Source organism: Neovison vison, chromosome 3 (assembly GCF_020171115.1).
Source record: "Neovison vison isolate M4711 chromosome 3, ASM_NN_V1, whole genome shotgun sequence".
NCBI classification, from domain to species: domain Eukaryota; kingdom Metazoa; phylum Chordata; class Mammalia; order Carnivora; family Mustelidae; genus Neogale; species Neogale vison.
In genome coordinates, this window is record NC_058093.1 from 70,763,948 (window position 1) to 70,781,934 (window position 17,987).

Genomic DNA, 17,987 nt, shown 5'->3' on the forward strand with positions numbered 1-17,987 from the left:
GAAAGAAATCTGGTCTCTGAGAACACACACCGGGTGACAGCAATGTCCTCCATAAGAGCTTTCCCACAGGGATCATTCAACTACAGAAAATGATCAGAAGGCCCATCAGCATTTCTGTGTGGCGTTTACACACCACCTTAGGTGGGCTGGTCCACGGCACAGAAAGGCTTGGATAAGATACCATGAAGCAGACAAGCTGTCACACGAGGTGCTGCGGAGAGGAAAGGCCATGGCCTAGAAAGGCAGAGGTTTCCATGAAGGCCTCTGAGGTTTCATCTCATTTTCGCAGCGCTTAGTCACACGGCGTCCTCTGTGGCTCTGAATGGTAACGAATGGCCCTTTGAAAATGAATCGGTACGCCAGGAGGAAAATGCCGAAAGTCATCATCTTGTCTCTCCAAAAGAATTACACTGCTTCTGTTTTTATTTTGCTTTTTTACCCTTTCTTTGGTCTCTGAGTCCTCTTTGAAGAATAATTTAAAATTCCATGATCACAAGAGCCTTCTTTGTGCCTACATTTCCCTTCTGAGATCAGCTGCAGCTGAGCCCACCCCAACCAAGGCCGAGTGGACAAGGGCAGGCTCCTGGCCCAAGCGAGGCTAGCGTTCCTGCTGGAGAGCACACTGGGCTGGCTGTGCACACCAGACTCGGCTCAGACAAACCAGCTGGGCTCCTCCTCGTTTCAGACGTATGAACTGAGAATCATGGGGCCAGACGGTCAGTCAGGCACACCAGAGACACGAGAGGAGACAGGAAGAGCTGAGCATTTAATCGGTGGACATAAGAGAGGAGATGATTCATTTCCTGGGCCCGAGGGCACATCATGGCTTTCCAGGTACCTAAACTGCACTGCAGTGTTCAATGTTCTAACAGTAGCAATGCTACCTGTAACAGCAAGAATAGCTAACATTTATTACGCACTTACTACATGCTAAGGATCGTTTAAGGCACTTTTACAAGTATTAATTCATTCAATTTTCACAATAACTCTATTAAGTAGATGATGATGATAATGAAGAAGAAGATGATGATGATGATGGCAGCACTGAAGCACACAGAAGTTAAGTAAGTTGACCAAAGGTACACAGCTCGTAAGTGGCAGAGACACAATTGGAACTCCAATGGCTTGGCTCCAGAGCCCAGGCTTCTAACCAGCGTACGACTCCCTGTGGGATAACCCCGGGTTTCCTATGTTCTTCACTGCCCATCCTTATGATAAAGACCCCCTATTAAGGAGGCCCGACAGGGGGGTCTGTTTCTTGCTCCCCTGCTGTCTCACAACTAGCGTTTTTCTTGGCTCTACTCATTATGAATCTTAGTAACTTAAGTACGTATTTATTAATTCAAGAACTATGTAATGCTTACTCTGTGCCAGGAACTAGTACGAGCTTTGGAAGCAAAAGAGTAAGCCCTTCTCCACCTCTCAGGAAACTTATACTTCGTAGAGAAGGACTGGGCCTGCACAGAGCAGCATGTCAGTTTTTATACTGGAAGGTCATACTTCCATGTCCTTATGCCTGATATAGATTTTGTACTATCTTTGTACACATTGTGTCCTATTTTTGTATAACAATATATTGATTGTATCCTCAGCTCATTGTCAAAATAATGCCTAAAAAATCACATTTTAAAAATTACCCAAATAATGACAGGCACGGTAGAGATGGCTTCTCAAGTTCTTCCTTCCTAGGATTCCACGTCTAAGTCAGCCTAAGGGGATGGCAGCAAGTCAAGTTTGCACTGGCTGGAAACAGCTCTGACCAGTTATCTGCCCACAGGTGGTACTACGGAGCTCCCCAAGCCTGAGATTTTAAAATCTCAGAAATATGAGCCTTGGCCTCTTCCTCCATTCCGCTGTATTTCAGAGTTGGCAACTTGTTCATGGCATGGATCCTTATTCCCGCCACACAGGTGTAATTTACGTCTACAGTGCTCCCAAGATGGTGCTCACAGACACCGGGTACCACGTCTTGGCATCTCTCCAAACCTACAGCACCAGCACCTGCTTTGCATCTGACAGGCTTTAAATACGTTTTAAATGATTCTTTTATGACAGTATTACAATAGTACCAGTTTACTTTGAGAAATGGTGAACTCAAGTCTAAAGGCAATAAATTATCTATAATCCTACTAGGTAGAAATACATATTGTTAGCTTTTTGGAATAGTTCTGTCTAGTCTTGATACATATAAAATGTTTTTAAATTAGGAGTGTAATGTATGTAGTTTTGAATCCAGTTTTGGTGCTCCTTTTGTGTCACGAAATACTCTTTGAAAACATGGTTTTTAATGACTGCATGATTTCCTACACTAAAATTTATTGAATATTCTCCTATTGCAGGTCATGAGTTACCCCTCGCTTTGCTTTTATAAATGTGCTAATATCAATATCCTTATACACAAATCCTTATGTTCAACTGGGATAATGCAATAGAAAAATTATAGAAAAAGAAGTACTGGATCAGAGTTTGAACCATTTAAACTCACTTGATACACAGTGCAAATGGGCCATGGGGAGGGCTTACAATCCCTCTGGCGTCAAGAAAGAAAGCTCTTTCACCACACTCTGACCAACACTGGATATTATAACTTTAGAAAATCTTTTTAATTTTTTTTTAAGATTTTATTCATTGATTTGACAGAGAGAGAGAGCACAAGCAGGGACAGCAGGAGAGGGAGAAGCAGGCTCCCTGTTCAGCAGGGAGCTCAACATGGGGCTCGATCCCAGCACCCCGGGATCATGACCTGAGCTGAAGGCAGATGCTTAAATGACTGAGCCACCCAGACACCTCTAGTTTTAGAACATCTTTATTGGGGCATCTGGGTGGTACAGTCATTTAGTTTAGTCCTGACTCTTGGTTTTGGCTCAGGTCATGATCTCGGGGTCGTGAGCTAGAGCCCTGCATCAAGCTCTGTGTTCAGCGTGAAGTCTGCTTCAGTTTCTCTCTCTCTCCTTCTTATCCCTCCTGCGCATGCTCTCTCTCTCTCTCTCCCTCTCTTAAATAAACAAATACATCATAAATTTAAAAAAAGAAAATCTTTATCTTATTTTGGTTTCTTCAGTGGGTCAGAACAGAGCCTATATTTAAACTGTGCGTTCCTCTGTAAAATTTTAGATGGGCCACTTACAAATGAGCAAAACAAGCCTATGATCAACAGTCCCAAACTTCAAGCCCTTGAAGCCTTAAAATACTTCAGAACTTTAGAAATGGAAATTACTTTAGAGATCACTGAGCAAACTGTTTCAGTTTATAAATAAGATAACCAAACCTCAGAGAGGTTAAGTGACCCGGGTAATGTATTCGATTCTGAACTAGAACTAGTTGTCTTGAGCCATTAGCCATTTCTTTAGAATGGGTTGAAAACCTGATGAAAGCAACAAACCACTGTTATCAGAGTGAAAAAAAAAATACAGGGAAAAATAGCGTAAGAACATATTTGGAGGGGTGCCTAGGTGGCTCGGTGGGTTAAGCCGCTGTCTTCAGCTCAGGTCATGATAACAGGGTCCTGGGCTCGAGTCCCGAATCGGGCTCTCTGCTCAGCAGAGAACCTACTTCTCTCTTTCTCTCTCTCTCTCTCTCTCTACTTGTGATCTCTCTCTGTCAAATAAATAAATAAAATCTTTTAAAAAAAGAACATATTTGGAAAAGAAAACATCTAAATTCTGCTTTATCTTCAAGACATAGGTAAGAATAAACTGTTTTATAGACAAAGGCAAAAAGTCCCATGTGAATACCATTCTATTCTTAAGATCCCTGCTCCAATCTAGAACAGATATTTTCTTCCTGGAACCATTAAAATACTCTGCGTTGTTACCCTCCCATCCAGCCAGCATTCACTGAGAATATACTGTGGCTGAGTGCTGGGCCAGGTGCTGGGGTAGCAGGCGGAAGAGAACCAATAGAGAGATGAGGGATTCATTCTGGGGGGAAGTGGGCAGGAAGGCGTGTGAACAAATCCTAATGCACTTGACTGGGTGGGGAGGGGGCGTACAAGGTAGGTGGCAGTGGTAGAGCCATGGACGTGGAGGACTTCACAGAGCAGCGGATGCATGAGTTGTGCCTGTGCTTGAAAGCTGTCTCCTGGGCAGCGTGGGGAGGACAGCATCACAGGTAGTGAGAGCACAAGGCTGCGCAGCAGATGGGGCTGAAACACGGTGATCGCTGCCTCCGCTCATAGAACCCCCACTCTCCTACAAGCAGACCGATGGTCACTAGATGGCTTTTCGGGCTGGCTGTTATTCTGACTGGTTACGCTTGTGCCCACCAACTGTTAAATATTTTCAATATCAGCCCTGCCTATAGGGACGTTATTATCTTCATTTAATTTTCCAGAGGTTATAAAGCTGATAAGTTTGGGTTTTGAGCTTTTGACTCTCAACATCACAAAGCAGAAACAATTATAACGCCTAGCATGGGGTCCTCCTGAGAGGTGTTGTATTTCTTGTTAACTGGTTAATTTTCAGTTATGAACTATTTGAAAAGTCTGATGACTTTAAGAGATACGAACTGCTAGATCGGGATGCATGGCAATAATGGCTAAAAGAGATTTATTATAAATTATTATATGAGCTTGTTTATTAAACAGTAAGATCTAGTGGCCAGCAATAATAAGGGTAAACAATATTTGGAGATACCTGAAATTAAACTATATATGTTATTTCTTCTTTTTGAATTGAACACTTTTGGCATAGAACTGTGTAAATTTAAGATGTACAATATGCTAATTTATAGATTATAATATGACTACCATTATAGCAATAATTAGTACTTTTATCACATTACATAATCACCCTTTCTTTTTAGTGGATGTAATTATTAAGTTATAGTCTCTTAGCAAGTTTGCTAATTATAATACATTCTTGTTGTCCATACTATATATTAGATCTCTAGGATTATTTACTAGTCCTAGTGTAAGTTATCTATTCTTATGCAACAAATTACACGAGAACTAAAGTAGTTTCAACCAACAGACATATTATATCACAGTTTCCATGAGTCAGAAATCTGGGCATAGTTTGGCTGAGAATCTGGTTCAAGGTCTATCACAAGACTGCAATTAAGGTGGCAGCTGGGGCTGTGTTCTCATCTGAAGGTTCAACTAGGGAAGAATCTGCTTCTAGGGTTACTTATGTGTTGGTAAGACAAGGTGCCTTGCTGGTTATTGGTCAAAGGCCAATAACCAGGTCCTTGCCATGTGGGTCTCTCTATATGGCAGCTCAGCACCTCGTAGTTTGCTTCCTTCACTGTAAACAAGAGAGTGCCAGAAAGCCCCCAAGATGGACAGCAGCTTTTTTATAACCAAATCTCAGAATGGACACCTTGTCCTCTCTGGTGCATCTTGTTCACTATAAATGAATCACTAAAACTAGCCCACATTTAAAGGGAGGGATTTAAATATGAGTGTGAATTTCAGGGGATGGGGATCACTGGGGGCCATCTTAGAAGCGGCCCACCACCTAATGACATCAAGTATCGGTGACTTTTATCGGTGAGGATGCCTCAAGTGCTGCTAATACTATTGCAGTTTGTGGGTGACATTTACAAAAGAAGGCAATGCAAATTTCGGTTAGAGGTTGGGGGAAATAAAGATTGTCTATTTTCCCCATGCCACTCATGGACTTAAGGTTAAAAACTCCCGTGTTAGAGGATGCAGGCTATCTTGTACTATGTAAAAATCAGTTTGATGCTCTATAGATGGGCACAAGGATTCCTCACATACCCCTGGAGTCCAACATGTGTGGGCATTTACTGTGTTTACAAAAGATTCCATTTTTGTTTGTTTGTTTTTAAACCATGAGGTACTGTTAGTCCAGCTGGGAAATAAATTGACTTTTAAAAACCATTCCCACAGCTGCAAAAAGGCAAGTGTTTGGCACTAATAAATCAGGATTAGTGGAGCTTGGCTTACAATGAACCTTTCACCTCCTCTGGGCAGGTGGTCACCCACTGAACTATGGGAACAAACAAGCCATGTTTTGAAGTGATAACATTTTTCTAATGATAGGTGGGACAGGAGTAGAAAGTAGTAGAGGGAGATACTGTATTCCTGCAAAATTCAATCTTCTTTAACTTGGACCCTGTGAAAATATATGAATCAAAATGATGTTTCCAGGGCTACTTTCTTGACCTCTGCTTATTGTTACCTTTCCATCCGTAACCACTTAGGGATTTTCCTTCTAGATAGTGAAAAATAGCCTGGATGCTATCAACAGGCCCGTATCAGAGATGCAGTGACCATGGGACGCAAGGAGAGGCTTAAATTTTACCCTCTTGCACCCCAAATGAAATTTGGCATCACCCACTCAATGAAATGCCTTCAGTGTTTCATTTTATTGAGGGTGTGACAGAGATTATAGTCAAAATATCTAATAAACATTAAGACACAGTCATTACTGCCTTTGGCTCAGGTCATGATCCTGGAGTCCTGGGATCGAGTCCCACATCAGGCTCTGCTCAGCGGGGAGTCTGTTTCTCCCTCTGATGCTCCCCTTCTTGTGTTCTCTCTCTCTCATTCTCTCTCTCTCTCTCAAATAAATAAAATCTTAAAAAAAAAAAAGACACAGTCATTAACCAATCGGGACAATGTCTCCCAGTCCTGGGGCACCCCCTGCTGTGCTAGAAACCTTAGTTGTTGAATTAGGACACAGGTCTTAGGGGTCTGGGAGTGCACTCAGTGCCTGAGGTCAGTGATTCTTCACCAACTGGTGTTGAAGCTTCTCAGCAGTTTAGTAACCAGTGTGGCTGTACCAGTGCAAACAAACTGGGTATTAACTGCTGAGCTGGGAGCTGGTCCTCCTCAGGGTCCCCGTGGATGGTTACTGGTGTGGCAGCTGACCCTGTCACCCTTCAGCACTCCATGTGGCGTATACTAGGAGGACAGAGCTTAACTCTCCTTCCTGAGCCCTGAGCTGAGGTCTTGGAGGCTCTTGGACAGAGAGTGAGTGCACAAGCCAGGGGTGGGGGCAGAAGTAGAGGGGGAAGCAGACTCCCCACTGAGCAGAGAGCCCCAATGCAGGGCTTGATCCCAGGACCCTGAGATCATGACCTGAGCTGAAGTCAGATACCTAACCGACTGAGCCACCCAGGCTAACTAGCTAATATCTGTCTCAACTACAATAAATGCAATTCCAATTTATTATATATTATATATATATTATATATTCCAATATATATTAATATTAAAAGATGAAAACAACCACAAATACTTTCTCCAACTGCCTTGACATATATGCAAAGAAAAACTTGGTTTGTTTAGATACTAGCATTTGAAAAAAATTACCTTCGCTTTTGTCCACTTTGCTAACTTTTTTTCCTTTAAAATAATTATGAGATCACTGAGGCTTAAACAGTTAAAGGCAAGGCCTTAAACAAAAATCCTGACTCTTCCACTCTTGTTTACGCACGTGAACATTCTCTGATTTCAGTCCCAGAAATCAATCGAGAAATAAGCCCTTGGGCAGAGTCCCATTCTGCATTTTCAGTAGAGGTTTTAGAAGCTACAGATGCATTCAGGAATACTATGAAACCATTAAGACCATTAAGAAAGACATTCTTTGAGGAGGCTAACTCCTACATTTAGACATGTATATCCAGCTGCCCACTAAACATCTCCATGTGACGTCTGTCTACCAGACAGCTCAGTACCAACAAATCTCAAACGAAACTCTGCCATTTCCATTCTTCCTTTGCTTCTTTGGAGTCTTCCTTGGCTCCTCTCTAATGCTTATTATTGTTCAATCCAATAGTTCTCTTGTGGTTCGACCTCCTAAATAATCAGACTCTAATTACTGCTCACCACAGCCTGTGCTGCCACCCCGGCGCAAGGCGCCATTGTCTCTCACAGGGGGACGGCAACAGCGTCCCATCTGGTCTCACTACAGTTTATCCTCAATACAGTACCCCGGGCGTAAAGCCAGCTCATCGCCTCTCTTCTGCTGAAGTCCTCCCAAAGCTCCACCCTATAAAGGCTCCACGGCCTTCTGGAGTCTCACCCTCCTCTTGTCTCCTCCTCACTCTGTCCTCATCACACTGGCCCCTGTTATTCCTTGAATACACCCCACATGTTCCTGCCTCAGGTATCTATGTGAAAGGCCAATTCTCTCACCTCAGCCAAGTCTTCACTCGAGGACCACCTTCGCCATGACAGCCACCCTAACCGCCACCAAGATCCACACGCACCACTGCGTTACTGCTCCCTCCACCCCGCTGGACTTCTTTTCCCACAGAACTCAGTTCTTTCTAACCTCATAGTCTACCACATTACATATTGTTTTATTAAGTGTATTGTTGTTGTCCACATCCCCAACTGGAATGAAAGATCCACAGGGAAGGTGCTCAATAGTATTTCTGAATTCAGGGAAAATGCTCTCCCCACAAAAAGGGCCAAAAAAACCTCCCGCAGACACCATAAAACTACCAGTATCCAAAAAGGGCCTCATTATGTCCAACAGATCCCACATATTATATACCATTTTCTTCTTTTTATGTTACGGAGCACTCCTTAAGGAGGAGCGACAAAGAAGTAGGAGCGACACAGAGGAGAGGCTGCTCTTTGCCCAGGAATGACTCTGAAGAGTGGCATTAGAGGGGAGAGGGTGATCACCACACTCTGAGCACAGAGACTTGGGCAAGGAAGTCCTAAAACCTCCCTTCTAGCTGGGAGCCAGAGGGATCAGACTCAAAATGACAGACCCACATTACAAATTGACAAGAGACTGCTGGGCACACTAGAATTCCTAAATAATATAATTTCTTTCCAGTGGCCATGTCTCCTCCCCGGAATATACTCTTCTGAGGTAATGGTACTCAGGAAGCTGACTTAGTGTGCAGAAGGTGGTGTGCAGGTCTTGGAATCAGGGCCTAGGATGGGTAAGCCGCTTGAGGGCTCCTTATTTTGGGCCACGATAAGCCCTGGTTTTCACCCACACTTCACAACAACAGCCAGCCCCCCTCAATCCCTATTCATGTCCACACAGTTCAGGGTCCCTCTTCCAGGCCAATCCCTGGCAACTGTTGGGAAGTTTCCCTTTCTGGATTTTTGACACAGTTCACTGTGCAGAAGCATTCTCCAGGTAGGCTGGATTAGGGGTTTACTTACCAATACTACTTGTGCTATAATACCCACATGACACTTACCTGTATACTATCTGTATTCCTGTGCTGTTTTCCAGGAATTACACAAAGGTCACTTAGCTGGGGTTTGGGAACTTCATAAACCCCTTTGTTCCTTGATCGTCTCTCGCTTAGCATGAGTCTGGCCCCTGCAGGTGCTGCCTCAGAGGGACTCCTATATCCAGATTCCCAGTCCTTGGGCCTCTCCTCATTGCTGCTGATAACCTGTGCTAGGTCAGGAGCCTTGGTCTATGCTCACTACACTTGCTAATTAGCTATTTTGACAAAGACAAATCACCTCTTAACCTCTATGAGCCTCAGTTTCCAAATCTAAAAAGGAGAAGAATAGACTCTGGAAGGTCCCTTCTATATAGAAAAACACTTACCTACCTCTTTAACAGAATCTGAAAGCCTCTTTTCCTAAACTCTTCCCAAGGCCAGATGTTCCTGGCACCAAATTAGGAGAAAAAAAAATAGTTTTTGAATAACTCAGTATTTTTATCTTTCAGAGAGAATTATCTTCTGGCCTTTTCAGTTCTTTTTCCCCTACTGCTACCTCCTTAGGAATCCTTAAAAGAAATTTCTAAAAGGTAAACTATAGACTCTTCCTGATATGTCAGGATTTATCTTGGAACAACGTTCTCCACTCTCCCCCACCAAGTTATTATTCCCGTATAAAAACCTCTCTAACATTTTTATTCTGGGAGCTGTGTTCATTGATTTGCCCCTGTTTTGACTGCTCAGGGGAAGAAACCAAAAAGCTGAAAGACAGGGCTGAAGGCAGCAGCTTACTGTCCATGCAGGTGAGCGGCGGCCCTGACCTCTCACAGGGCGATGGGCGAGGACTGGCAGGAGAGGGAAGAGCAGAAGGGAGAGGAAACGCAGAGAGAAGGAGAGAAAGAGTGAACACACATTGGTGTTGGGAGAGGTTTTAGGCGAAGTCCTGGCAGCAGTTCATCAAGAATGTTCTTAAGGGGAACGACTTCTGGAACTGGACTTTCCTAAGGAGCCACATTGCAGTGAGAAGGTGGATTTGAACACGATTCCCCTCCTTGAACAGGGCCCCGTGCGGCCCTCCGTACAGCAAATGGGTAAGGGACTGAGGGGCCCTATGCTGCTCCCACGCCCAGTGTTTAGGACTTAGCAGGATCCCACGCCCAGTGTTTAGGACTTAGCAGGATCCTGCTAAGTCCTAAAACTTAGGACTTAGGTCTTAAAAGTCTTCGAAGAAGACCAAATCTTTTTACAGCTGGCCTGGGAATCACAGAAATCCATGAAATAAATCAGTGATTTACTGAAAGAGTAGCATTTCATGGGGCACCTGGGTGGCTCAGGTCATGATCTCAGGGTCCTGGGATCGAGTCCCGCATCGGGCTCTCTGCTCAGCAGGGAGCCTGCTTCCTCCTCTCTCTCTCTGCCTGCCTCTCTGCCTGCTTGTGATCTCTCTCTGTCAAATAAATAAATAAAATCTTTAAAAAAAAAAAAGAGTAGCATTTTATTAGCAAACCATCCAAATGAAACTAGAGGTATAATAGACGCAGAACCTCCTAGCCTAGAGTTAGCTGCATAGTCCAGACAATTGTAGGTTCTGGGATATCATCTAATGAATGACTTTAAGTTGAGAAAATATATGCCCTAAAGAATTTTGACCCTATTAAAAAATATATATACATATATATATGTATATATATGTATGTTTTCATGCACATGTGTATACAAACATGAATCCCACTACAAAAAAAAAAAAACCTCTTTGTTTTTAAGCCACACTAGGATTACAAAATACAATGGGAGAACTTAAAATATGACATATTATTAAACTCCAGACACAAACAAGAGTAGAAAGGAAGCCTAATTCATACCAGAAAGTATCAAAACAGACCAGACTCTGGTAAGCATCTAGCTAGTTACTGTCAAAGCAGTAACTTCTAATTAGTATTGAGAAATTACAGTGTTAGTAATGGAGGAATTCCTCCGAGTGGAACTGACATAGCCACAGAAGTCAAGAAGCCTCTTCAAGTGCGCCCCATATCAGGTTCCATTCAAGGACTCATCTTTTCCCAGTTTACTATTTTTGAGGAAAAGCCTTCTCTGTCCTTTCATAAACGAATAAATAAACACAACCGCTCTTGTCATTTTCTTGTCTAAATGCCTTTTGGGTGGAGAAGGAACCCTAAGAGGCTTTTTGGGGGGAAACGGCACCAACCTTCTAACTGATATAGAAAATGGAAGGAAATTGAAAGGGCAGAATGAGGGGTGCCTGGGTAGCTTAGTCCGTTGAGTGACTGACTCTTGGTTTCGGCTCAGGTCATGACCTTGGGGTCATGAGATCGAGCCCCCCCCACTCCCCCCCCCACTCTGCACTTAAGTGGAATATGCTTGAGATTGTCTCCTCCTCCCTTCCTCCCCCCACACTCTTCCTCCCTACACGCATGTGCATGCACTCTCTCAAATAAATAAATAAAAACCTTAAAAAAAAAAAGCAGAGTGAAAGTTCCATCAAACACACAGGGCAATCGCTTCCTGGGAAGTGTCCGAGTACACATGAGCATTAATGAGGTTTTATTTAGAGGACAGCAATTCCAGGCAAAGAAGAACCACAGAGCACTATGTCAGGCTCTCCCTCACATCTTCCCCAGCATTTCCTTCCAGAAAATCTCTAATCTAAACAAACAGCAGAATAGTCTTACTGCTCTTGCTCCTTTTCCAGCACAATGGCTCACGTCCTCTCTGGGTCCTCAGTACTCAGAAGAAAAAGAAAACATTTTGTTTGATGCATTCGTGAAGGAAAATGGTAATGAACTTCTAATCTGAGGTATTGTCCAGTCTGTGGGTTTGGAAGGAGGGTGGTAGGGGAAGACATGGTTACTGGATGAACCTCAGAAAGGGTGTTTATTCCCATATGAAGTCTGGTTTTAGTCATCAGAATTGAGGAGAAGCCTTTTTCCTGAAGATTGTGTAGCTAAAAAGTACAAATCTTAGAAGGAATAAACAGTACTACCTCATGCTATTTCTTCTCTTCCCTGCCTTCTCCCTTGTCAGCTCTTAAAAACTGAACTTCTTGTCAAGTGAAAATAACTGAGATTTCATGAAGTTTTCAGAGTCAAGATAAAAATCCTATTGCTGAAAGAAAAATCATATTATTGAAACTCATGGTCTTTTCCAAGGGGGTACATGACAGGAGGCAACTGGCTCATAGCAGATGATGTGGACCATAAAACCCGCACATGCAATACTTTAAAAATCTATGGTTCTCTGATAGCTATAATATATAAAGAAATCCTACAATTCAACAACAAGAACCAAATAACCTCATTAAGAAAATGGACAATGGACCTGAACAAACATTTCCCCAAAGAAGATATACAAATGGTCAACAAGCATCTAAAAAGATGCTCACCATCACTCACTGTTAGGGAAATACAAATCAAAACTATGAGATAACATCTTAGACCCACTAGGACGGCTGCTATGAAAAAACAAACAAATCAGAAAAGAACAAGTACTGGCGAGGATGGAGAGAAAATAGAACCTTCGTGCACTGTTGGTGGGACTGTAAAATGGTATAGCTGCTAGGGAAAATGGGATGGCAGTTCATCAGAAAATTTAAAACAGAATTACCATCTGGTCCCCCCATATTCTTTGGGGGATGCATACAAAATAACTGAAAGCAGGGTCCCAAAGGGATATCTGCAGATCTAATTCACAGCAGCATGATTCACAACAGCCAGAGATGGAAGCAACCCAAAGGCCATCTACAGATGAAAGGATAAAGAAAATGTGGTCTAGCCATGTAATAGAATATTAGTCTCCAAAAGGAAGGAAATTCTGACACCTGCTACAACATGGGGGAACCCTGAGGGCATGATGCTAAATGAAATAAAGCAGTGACAAGAAGACAGATACTGTATGACTCCACTTATCTGAGGAACTTAGAGTAGCCAAACTCAGGAACAGAGAGTAGAATGGTGGTTTCCAGGGGCGGGGGTGGGAGGAGTTGTCTAATGGGTACAGAGCTCCCATCTACTGAACTACCTACGCACTCAGAGGTTAAGATGGCAAATTTTATGTTATGTCTATTTTAATGCAATGTAAAAAATGACAACCTGTGCTTCCCAGTATTTCCCATTAAGATGGTGATGACAACTCTTAAGACATTCCACGGGTCCAGAAACATCTGTCTGAGAAGCCTAGAGAGCTGGGCCCCCAGACTTGGTGATGACAACCCAAGAAGATGACCAGTGATGAATCCAACTGCAAAAGCTGCACTCATCAAAGTTTCATGTTTGTTTGGTTTTTTCCCCTACTAGCATGTGCGTTTTGTATATCTCCCCACTGCGTCCTTCTGAAGCCCAGACAACCCCATGATCTGTGGATGTCGCTCTGAAGTGTTGGCTGGGATTCTGGGATTCTGGGGACAGGAGGCCCGCCTTTATGTCACGGTCCAGGAAGAGGACTTAGCAAAGTCAGCCTCCTTCCTCTTACTTAGAGAGTTCAGTAACATGCCCACACAGTCCCCCTTCCCTCTAAAATTCAAAATGTTCTCTCCAGAGAAAAGGTGACTGCTTATTTCTTTTTGCTCTTGACCTTCAAACTGAGCTCACTGCAACTTGGTAGTGATTCCTGTCTAAAAAGCACAAGTTACATTAATATCTGAGGTGCCCTCCACCATCCATTGTGATCCAACACCCTGTGCCATCCCATGTCCTTTGTTTTCCAGAATATACTTCCAGGTTTAGAGCCCAGAGGCACCAAAAAATAAGGACACTTTATAAACCTTCTCTTGTATCTCAAACACAAAGGACCACAGAGAAGGCAGAAAGCTGGAGAAGGGGGTGAGAAATGGCTAGAGAGAGAACAGATGCCCCCAGAATAAATGGAAACAGCTTTTGGAAAGCTGCATTAATAAAGAGACATTGGGTCCATCTGGAAAGTATTCTAACAGAATAAAAAGCCTTTCTCTACGATGTGCAGCAGATTACAAAACTCCCTGAACAACAAAGCTCTATGACCAACTAAAAAAGCAAAACAAAACCAAAAGAAGAGCTCCTTCTAGGGATGGCCAGCCACCATGAAGTTGGGAGCCTCTTCCTGGTGTCAGGAGCGCGCCTGGTGCCATGTGCCCTGCTGTGTGTGTGTGTGTGTGTGTGTGTGTGTGTGTGTGTTACTCCATGCAGTGATCTGTGCCAAGGGCTTCAAACACCAAGAGAGGCCAACTTCTCTGCCGCTACCCCTTATGGAAATGCCTCTGCCTCTCTCAGGCCCAGTGCAGGGCTTCTGAAACCACTTGGGCTGAGATTTCCAACTTGGAAACCATCCTTACTCTGTCAGCTTCCCCTCCATCTTCTTGCACAATGTGGTTGTAAAAAATGTGGCCATCTGAGGATCTAATCAACAATGATTCTTCTCTTTCATCACTGCCCTGGTTATTTTGCATTGCTGGGATATAAACAGCACGTGAGCCCACTGGCCCCTGAACCCTTAGTCATTTGCTCAGTGCAGACACCTTGGTGAACACTGGGTGGGCACAACGAGAAGGAAGGAGAAGCCCCCAGTCTCCACCTCTCCACCTCCCCCACCTTGATCAACACCGGAACACGGCCACAGAAGAAATCGAGTGTGTTTTCAAAAACATCCAGAAAGACATTCAACCACCTCTCTGGCTACCTGTCCCAAGGCTCGATAATGGTCCAAGAATGTAGTGTGCCCCCCTCCCACCCCCACCCTGCTAAACTCAGATCTGAGACCTTCTCCTTTTTCCACACACGTCTGAAAGTAGCAGGCCATTGTGTGAAAAACTTTTTATTCACTTGAAGTTCTTTATCAGACTGTCCCTCGCTGGCCAGAGGATGAGTAACCTTGGAGCATTTATTTAGCTGTTTCTGGGCTCTAATTTCCAACCCTTGAAACATCCCTCTGGTTCTGCTCTAGACTCTTCCAATTTTCCTTCACACAGGAAGCACAGACCGAAGAGCCAAGGCTCGCGTGAGGGCCGCACCGCATGGCGTCTTCAGGCCCTGTACTGCTGGAGCCCGGGGGGCCCCCACAGTGGTTGGCCCACGCCAGGGTGCGGGTGGGGGACTTCCTCATCTCACATTCAAGCTGCTCCCTACCCCTTTTCTCTACTCCTGCTTTATGTTAGTAGAAGAAGGGAAGGGGGAAAAAGGGAAGGAAGAAGGGAGAAAAAATACAAAAGGGAACTAAGAATTTATAAAAACATGAGAAATTACTTTAAGAGGAAATACAAGCCAAAAGATTCATTTTACCAGATGAAAAGTATGTAAAAACAACAAACGTTTGCGTCCAGACTGGCAGCGTGTTTTCACACACAATATTTCAGTGTTTTCTACTGCCCTTTGAATGCCCCGCGAACACAAGCTGATTTGCCCTGTTTCGGATTTGGGCTAATAGGTAAACATGAGAGGAGGCTTAGCTGAATTCCATGGAATAAGTAAGTTCATGAATATCTGAAGGTTTGTTTTTCAAAAGGCAAAGAGGGAAGCAAGAGATTCTGAGAATTTCATTTTCACAATAATGGCCCAGTGTTTGTTCCTCTAACTATACGGTTCCCAGCGATGCCCCAGCTCTCACATCCAAGCCAGAACCAGTTTCTTCACATTAGAAAGAGAGACAGCTTCAGGAAAAAGAACGAGTTAGGTATTTTAGAGCGGCCCTGAAGGATTTTTCAGAGGGAAAAGGAAAGCACTAACCTGTGTTTTCATCCGCCAAAACGACAAGTTCTCAAGTTCCCCTGCAATCTTCTAGCAGGTTTCCTGTAAACGTCGCATGTGACATTACACTTCCTCACTGCTCTGTCTCTGACCACCTCTCTAAGCCGTCAGAGCATGTGATAGGATCGGCTTGTTGCTTGCTTCACACAGGGGGAACCCTGCTTCTAAAGGAATCTTTGTCACCCGAAAGGGGTCCCCTGGCTTGTTTTAGGCATCCCCGGGACACAGGTAAAGAGGTGATGACCTGGGAGAAAGGCAGGAAGAATGTCTGGATTCCTAGCACCAGGAAGCCCGCAGGGGTGGGGCTAAGGGAGAGACAGGGCCTCTGGAGTCCCTGGGTCCCCCATCGTGGGGCTGGGGCAGCAGCAGAAAAGGGGCAGGTTGCTCCCAGCACAGCCCTGGGTGTTCTGCTGTCACCTGGACAGGCCCTGGCACTGCCGCTCTCAGGACTGCTCGGGAGAGATGGGCTTGGGCCATGGCACTGTGCCCACGAGGTCCCCAGGCTCCTCTGGAGGGCACCATCACAGAGAAGCACACCCAAGGGCTTAGCTCACATTTCTAGATCTTGCAGTGACCAGAGCCGCTCATTGTGGATTTCCCTGGCCAGGCTCAAGTTCACCTCCAGTCTAGTCAGTCCTGCTGTCAGACGGTGCGCCCTCGTTCTTGGTTCAGCAAAGCCGCTGTACGCGCTGCCTCCCCGGCTAAATAGCTGGCAGACATTCTTATCACCCCCTTGCCTTCCTGCCACGATGGTGTCCAAAATATGCCAGGTTTTGGTTTCCCTGCGGGATGCTGGTGGGTTCGTGGAGGCATGCGAGCAAGCCCTGGCAGTGGAGGGCCTTGATGCTGGCTGGCAGGAGCACCAGGGGAGTGCCCCTGTGTCCCTCTGTGCCCGCCGCAGCAGGCAGACGAGAAGAGGTGAGACAGGGTGCTGTTCCTAGCTTTCTTGTTCCTGTGGTCAGTGTCTTCCTCTCTCCTTTCGCCATTCCGCTAGCTCTCTGGAGGCCCACACATATGGAATTTGTGGCTGGAGGAAGTGGTGTGTGGGAGTAAAACCATGTCCTGGATGGACAGGAATATTCCACAATTTGTACAACCTGACTCAGGGCAGAAACCCCAAAGTTGTTTCTGTTTGGCTACTCTAGCCTAATTCTTTTCTTAAAAGTGCTTTTAAAGGGATTTTTTGATTGTTTTTGTTTTTTGGAAAGGTAATTATAGACAGCCCCACTGTTCCAAGCCTTGAAAATACTACCCTATCATTCCCCCATGAAGTTTTCCGTATGAGAACACCGAGTAAGGAAAGGAGGCCTGAGATCAGGACTCTGGACAACAGTGGAGCTCTGTAGTCTCAGCACATGACTGCATTTCTGGCTCGGAAAACATGCAGAACCGTTTCACCAGCCGGACAACTGATGGCTGGTATTCTGATAGAACCGTCCAGTTAGACTAGCCAGTTAAGTCAAGATGGCTAGAAGCATGACATTCGCTTTAAAATAGAAATACTGGTAAAATTTTGTTATCTCTGAAAAACAAAATACTACAAAGACAAGAAATAATAATGACTCATCTGAATACATTTAAGAAGGGTCACAATTTGGGTTAAACTGCCAGTTCTAGGTTTCAACTACGTGGTGACATATGTCCTACTTAAGCCACGTTCCATGTGGAATTTTTAATGGTCTTAACAAAATGCTTTATAATTTTCCTTTAAAATCCCTTACCTGGCTTATGAGATTTTTTTTTTCCATTTGTTTTGGCACTTTAAAAATGTTAACAGATTTTGTTTTTTAAAACAGGTATGGATTTACAGAAAAATCTAGAAGAGAGCAGATTTCCCACCCACCGGCACCCAGTCTTCCCAACTATTAAAATTTTATATTTACGTAATAAATACGTGATATGTAAGTAACAATTAACAAACCAATGTTGATACAGTGTTATTAACTGAAGTCCACAGTTTATTTAGATGTCCTTAGTATTTTCCTCTAATGTCCTTTTTCCGTTCCAGGATCCCATCCAGGCATCACGCTACATTTACTCATCATGTCTCCTTGGGCTCCTCTTGGTTGAGACAGTTTCCTAGACTTTTATTTTTGATGACCCTGACAGTTTTGAGGAGTACTGGTTTTTTGTACAATGTCCCAC

At 44.1% G+C, this 17,987-nt stretch overlaps 1 protein-coding gene across 3 annotated transcripts in view; it reads right to left on the reverse strand.

Moving 5' to 3' along the window:
* WIPF1 (WAS/WASL interacting protein family member 1) overlaps positions 1-17,987 on the reverse strand; it is a 115,915-nt gene that overhangs the window by 59,195 nt on the left and 38,733 nt on the right. Inside the window, exon 1 of one of the 3 annotated variants that reach the window (XM_044242370.1) lies at positions 15,822-15,897. The exons of 1 other annotated variant lie outside the window; for it this stretch is intronic. The gene's annotated coding sequence lies outside the window, so the exon portion shown is untranslated. Of the gene's footprint in view, positions 1-15,821; positions 15,898-17,987 lie in introns of those variants that run through there. One more of the 3 variants, XM_044242371.1, reaches the window with a different exon arrangement.